Source organism: Amaranthus tricolor, chromosome 16 (assembly GCF_026212465.1).
Source record: "Amaranthus tricolor cultivar Red isolate AtriRed21 chromosome 16, ASM2621246v1, whole genome shotgun sequence".
NCBI lineage: Eukaryota > Viridiplantae > Streptophyta > Magnoliopsida > Caryophyllales > Amaranthaceae > Amaranthus > Amaranthus tricolor.
The window spans coordinates 11,033,105-11,040,651 of NC_080062.1; positions in this window are offsets into that span (position 1 = coordinate 11,033,105).

A 7,547-nucleotide genomic window follows, 5' to 3' on the forward strand; every position below is an offset into this window, starting at 1 on the left:
TGGTATTGGTTATAATAATGTTACACATAACTATAAGAGTAAAACCACATTTGTGAAAAGTGCATATATACATAAACGTACACCTACTTGCACCTTTTGTTGCAAAGAAGGACATATTAGATTTGCATGTCCATACAGACGTAAGGAAAATCATATTATCAAGAATTCCTTTCCTCTTGAATTGCGTGGACAGATAAAGCAAATATGGGTTCCTAAAGGGACAAGACCACCCAACATGGTCTATCCCGAATATGGTTCCAAATTTGTCACATGGATAGCCAAGTAAGGTTGAGAAAGATTATTTTTTTTGTTTTGTAGGTTAAACAAAAATGGATTCTAGATAGTGGATGCTCGAGGCATATGAGTGGTAAAATTTCTTTATTTTCTGAAATTAAGGAAAGATGCAATGACTCAATCACCCTAGGAGATAAAGGTAAATGCAAAATTTTAGGCGTTGGTAAAATTGGTAAGAATCCATCTAAAACTATTGACAATATTTATTTAGTTGAAGGTCTAAAATTTAATTTGCTAACTGTGTCTCAACTATGTGATAAAGGTAATGAAGTAACATTTGACAAAGAAAAATGTGTTGTTAAAAATCCTAAAACCGGAGATACTCTCATTAATGCCCTTAGAAATGATAATGTTTATGCCTTGCATACTAACGAAATTACAACGCAGAATTTCAAGTGCTTGAAAGCTATTACAGATAATCGAAAACTATGGCATAGACGTCTTGGTCACATCAATACTCACACCATGCAGAAGTTGGTAAGTAAAGATCTAGTTAAGGGACTTCCAGCTCTTGACTATAAACAAAGTTCTATTTGTGATGCATGCATTAAAGGTAAACAAGTAAGAAGTTCATTCAAACCGAAGAAAATGGTAAGTACATCAAGACCATGTGAACTCTTACATATTGATTTATGTGGACCAATGCGTGTACGGAGCATAAGAGGTAAATCTTACATTTTTGTTACAGTTGATGATTATTCTAGATTTACATGGGTTGATTTTTTGAAGAATAAAAGTGAAGCGTTGAAACTATTTTCAAGACGTTGTAAAGAGATGCAAACTCAACTGAACCTTCCAATAGTCTCGATTAGAAGTGACCATGGGAGAGAGTTTGATCAACTAGGCTTTGACTCCTTTTGTGAAAAATATGGAATAACCCATAACTTTTCGGCTCCTAGGACACCCCAACAAAACGGTGTAGTTGAAAGGAAAAATCGAACCTTAGAAGAAATGGCTAGTAGGACAATGCTTATTGAAAATGGATTAGTTAAACACTATTAGGCTGAGGCTGTTAACACAGCTAATTATGTTTTAAATAGATGCCTTATAAGACCTATACTTAAGAAAACTCCCTATGAGTTATTCAAAGCAAGAAAACCGAATATAGCATACCTTAGACCATTTGGTTGCAAATGTTTTATTCTTAATAATGGTAAAGACAATTTAGGTAAATTTGATGCTAGAAGTGATGAAGGTATATTTCTTGGATACTCACTAAATAGTAAAGCTTATCGAGTGTTGAACAAACATACAAGTATAGTTGAAGAAAGTATACATGTCGTTTTTGATGAATCTGAAAATGGGACATTAAATGAAGGATTTAAGGAGATGAACCTTAATAAACATTTTGATGATTTGAGTGATGATGAACTGGATGTTAATGTTACTAGTGCAGTTAAAAGGAATAACATGCAGAATACCATACAAACTATTGATGATGAAGGAAAACATGTTGTTAACATTGAAGACTCACAGTCTGATCTTGAGACCCAATCTCAAGAACTTGAGATAGTTCCTGAACATACTGTTTTTGATACACCAATTAGAAACTTCTCAAATGAAGTAAGTACAAGTTCTTTGAATGAAAACACACCATCCATATTACGAAGAAGAATTAGAAAGTCATATCAACATCCTCCAGAAAACATTATAAGTAATCCAAACAAAGGTACGCAAACTCGATCTTCTCTTAAGAATCCATGTGCATTTAGCTTTTATTTCTCTTGTAGAACCAAAGGATGTTAAAGAAGCATTAAAAGAACCAGAGTGGATCATTGCAATGCAAAATGAATTAAATGAATTCTAAAGAAACAAAGTTTGGGATCTTGTTGAAAGACCTCCAAATCGTACTATCATTGGAACTAGATGGGTCTTTCGTAATAAACTCAATGAGGATGGAGACATTGTAAGAAATAAAGCAAGGCTGGTAGCTCAAGGCTATAATCAAGAAGAAGGTATAGATTATGATGAAACTTTCGCACCAGTTGCAAGGTTAGAATTTATTCGTATTATGCTTGCGTTTGCTTCATACATGAATATTAAACTATATCAAATGGATGTTAAATGTGCATTCTTAAATGGATACTTGCAAGAGGAAGTATATGTTAAACAACCACCCGGCTTTGAAAATTCTGAACTACCTAATCATGTGTTCAAACTAAATAAAGCATTAAATGGCTTGAAACAAGCTCCAAGAGCTTGGTATGACAGATTTAGCTCACATCTACTTGAAAATGAATTTCAACAAGGTAAAATTGATAAACCACTTTTCATTAAAACTAAAGGAAAAGATATTCTAGTTGTTCAAGTATATATTGATGATATATTGTTTAGAGCTACTAATGAATCTTTGTGCAAGGAATTTTCTGAGATTATGTGCAAGGAATTCGAAATGAGCATAATGGGAGACTTAACATTCTTTCTTGGACTACAAATAAAGCAAAAGAATGATGGCATATTTATTTGTCAAAGTAAATATGTTAAAGATTTGTTAAAGAAGTACAATATGGATCAATGTAAAGACGTTAATACGCCTATGAGTGCAACTCTAAGTCTAGACCAAGATATAAATGGTAAGAGTGTTGATCAAAAGACTTATAGAGGTATGATTGGTTCTTTATTGTATTTAACTGCTAGTCGTCCTGATATCATGTTTAGTGTTTGCTTATGTGCTCGTTTTCAAGCTAACCCAAAAGAATCTCACTTAATAGAAGTTAAGAGAATCTTTAGATATTTATATGGGACTAAAGACTTTGGTCTGTGGTACCCTAGTTGTGGAAATTTTAGTTTGATTGGTTTTTCAGATGTTGATTATGCTGGATATAAAGTTGATAGAAAAAGCACCTCAGGATCATGTCAATTCTTAGGAAATTCATTGATCTCGTGGTATTCTAAAAAGCAAAATTCAGTTGCTTTATCTAAAGCTGAAGCTGAATACATAGCTGCAGGTGCATGTTGCTCTCAAATTTTATGGATTGCTCAACAACTTAGAGATCTTGGAATTGATTTCAAAGGTATACCAATAAAGTGTGATAATACAAGTGCAATTTGTATTACTAAGAATCCTGTACAACATTCACGTACAAAACACATTGAGGTACGTCACCATTTTATAAGGGATCATGTTGAAAAAGGTAATATTTCTTTATCTTTTATACCTACTGAAAATCAGTTAGCGGATATATTTACAAAACCTTTAAGTGCTGATCGTTTTGCTTATATACGTATGGAACTTGGCATGCTAAATGATGTTGCATGAATTAAGGGGGAGTAATGGCATATGAGTAAAAGGATTGAGACGTTAATTACTTAAATACCAAGTATGTATTAAGGGGGAGCATCACATATTATTTATTTTAATTGTGATTATATGTGTGTGTTTATGCATGAAATTGAGAATTGAAAATTTAATTTCAATTTCTTAAAAATTATTTGTTTTATAAAAATGGAATTTATAATTAAATACCTTTAATCAATAAAGGATATTTAATTATTTTAAAACAAAATTGTTTGTTTAAATTACTTATGGACGTCATCCATGCATTAGGATCTTGTTCATGATTTTGGTTTAAATCCAATTAATCTCATAATTGCATTTCCAAATCAAACACCTATTCACGTCATTGTACAACCGGTCAAGTTACACACCTTTTGCATTTCCTGTATTGTCAAATCAATTAATTGGAAGTACAAATGCATTGTACTATACCCTCTTAAGTAGAGAGTGAAACGCATTTCATTCATTTACTCACTACTACACTTTCTGCTTTGCTTTTCAAACCGTCTCTTTTACCTTCCTTTTCAAGCCTACAAAATCTCGTTTCAATGGCACCCAAAAGAAAAATGAACAAATATGGTTCAAAATCAGAGAAAGTTGAATCGTCTAAATCCAAAATGGTTGAACCAATTACCCCTATGGTTGAAACAATTTCTTTTTATTGGAAAATCTTGAGATTATCTCTGCTTTTATTCAATGTACTCCTGGTATGTTATTAAACCCTGGCTCTACTACTTATCCGGCTCTTGTGAAAGTATTTTATTCAAACTTATATTTTCCTCTGATTGATGGAAATCAAGCTTTAAGGAGTTTTGTCAAAGGACAAGAGATTATTATCTCTAAAACCCTAATGAATGATTTGTTAAAATTCTCTCATGAAGCTAATGATAAAACTCCTAATATTTTGGCCTTACAAAATGCTAAGGATATGTTTATTCTTGAATCATACTCTGATTTCTCTTCTGTTAAACAATTGACTCACAATGCTTTGAATTTAAGTGGTAAATTGCTGCATTACATTCTGGTTAGGACTGTCTTCTCTCGCAACTCCTCATGCGAATTAGTCACTGATGCCCATCTTATATTAATGTGGAAAATTGCTTCTCTTAAGAATGTTGATTTTTCTTCTGTTATCTTCTCTACAATGCGATTTTGTAGTTCACATACTCGCAATTGTTCTCTTCCTTATGCCAACCTTTTGACATTGATCTTTGATCATTTTAATCTACTCTCTGATTCAGAGGAAGTGGATTATTCTGGTCCTATATCCTTATCAAGTGAAATCCTTCCTCCTCTTGGTATTTTTAAAATGCATGACAAGTATGAGTTATACTCACATTTGTCTTCAACTGACAAAGAGGATCTACAAAAGATCCATGGTAAGCGGCTTTCACGTCTTGAACCTCATATTAAAGAACACACCACTATTTCTCACCTCCAGTCTCTTGACTTAGAGGTTGGTGAAATAAAATCTTCTTTACTTGAATTGCATGATAAGGTGTCTACTCTGACTTTTATGCTAGACACATTTATGAAAGAAATGAAAGGTATGGTAGTAGAAGATGTGGTTGTTGAAGAAGAAGTTAATGAGGGTGATGCTGCAGTGCCACAAGAGGATGTTATTATGAAGGAGGCAAAGGAGAAGGAAAAAGAAGAAAAGAAGGAAACTGCTGATGGACAGACTGATAAAGAAGTAGAAATTCCTATTGATGTTGATTCTACCCCAATCCAAACCATTCCTTTAGTCGTTGATGAAACTACTTCACCTGGTAAACCAAAACCTTCCAAGAAAAGGAAGACTAGGTCCAGGAAGTAATTTTAGTTGATTAAAGAATGATAAACAATTTTTAAAAAAATTTCGGCAAATATTTTTTTTTTGAAAACAATGTTTCAATCCCAACATTTTACTCTCCTTGTTTACTTTTTGATGAAAGTCAAAAAGGGGGAGATATATATGTATATGTATGTATGTATATTTTATATATGTATGTATGTATATTTTATTTGCATGCTTACTTGCTCTGATTTTTGTTGCTTTGTTTTCTTGCTTGCTTGCTTATCAAATTTTGCTTATATTGCTGGTTTGTTTTTTAGATGTTCTGATATATTATGCTCTGATATATTGCTGAATGATTGGATATATTGTTGAATGTTTTGCTCTGATTTATTAATGAATTGTTCTGTTTATTGCTAAATGTATTCATGCTTAAGGGAGATATGACATTCATGCTTAAGGGAGATATGATATTCATACTTGGGGGAGATATGAAAATTTTGTAGAAAATTTGTGAAAATATAGATATAAAAATTGATAGTTGCTGATTATTAATTATTGTTCATGGTCATAATGGTTGATAATCATGACTTTGATATTAAAGTATTGATATGATGTTACATTACAATAATGATTATTATATTTGCATGTATTATGATTGGATATTTGTTTGCATAAATAATGATTGTGATGATATGAAGTATGAAAATTCACTGGATTATATTATATTGTTCTGATTTGAAATTGTTTTCAAAATTTTGAAGAACATTCTGATTGATGATAAAGTCTTAAAATTATTCTGTTTAAAGATATATTCTTTATTCTTATCATGTTTTCAGTTCATATTAACTTAGAAATATGATTTAGGAAAATATGGTTTTGACTTTCATCAATGGGGAGATTGAAGACTCAACTCTCTTAAATAATGATAAGAGGAGATTGAAGACATAATTCTCTTGAATGATGATAATTCAAAACACATATTGATTAAACAAATAAATTAAGTAATTACATTTAATTGTTTAAGTAAGTTTAAAATCATATTTGATATACATTTGATAAGTAATATATATTTATGTTCGAAGACGATGGAATATGCTTAAAGAACTTAAGTTTATTTTAAAGTTGATTTTATAAGTCTTGAAATATTTTTCAAAGTCTTGAAGATAATTACGTTTACAATCAGGTTAATTTCGTAATATTTTAATAGGTTAATGTTCCTTGAAATTATATTTGAAATATTTTAATAGGTCAAGGTTCATTAAAATTAACTTTGATATTATATGAAATTAAGTTTGAATATGTTATTACACGTTTTATCTTAAACGGTTTATATTTGAACTTGAATTTAAATATGTGCTTAAATTAATTTGATGATTAAATATAGTACAAGGTACACATGTTTTTCTAATTATAGTACACATCTATATTTGATATTGAATTAGTTGTTATGCAAGATATAGAGTTTTCTATTAATAAGATGCTATTTGAATTAATACTAAAAATAGAAAATGACTATTTGAATTAATACTAATAATAGGAATTAATTTGAATGATTATGTTAAACGTTGATATATCTAATTTTTGCTTAGTTTTCATTATCTTGTATGAGTACTAACGTGGCAGCATAGCATTGGATATTAAAGACAAATTGCAGCACACAATGACGAAATTATTTTAGTTGTCAATACATGTCAGTTTAAAGTTAACCTCAAGATCTTGAAGACAGACGCTGAATGATCAGGTCAACAGAAAATAACGGAAAGGAGCCTTATTGTTTTTCATGATGTGTTGAGGCGTAACACTATAAATACAAGGCTTCATTTCAGAATTAAGGATACACCTCTTCTTATCTCTTTCTCTCTTGACTTAAGATTTAGAAATTCTCTAAGTGTTTAAAGAGTTGTATTTCTTAGTTCATCTAACTCTTACATTTGTAATAGGTTTAGGAGTTCAAAAAGAGTTAGATTAGGTTTGATACGCCTAATCAAGAATACTTATCAAAGTGTTCAACTTGTGAATCTCTATTGTGAGATTTGGGATTTTGCTTTTATTAAAGAGACTTGTAATACGGTTCGCCAAGGGGAAGAACATGGTGTGAGGAGATAGTGAGATCTTCTTGTTTGTATTAAAGTCGGATTAATAAAAGGCGTAGAAATCCTACGGGTTGAAAGAGAACCCATAGGCGGGGAGTAGGTTGGT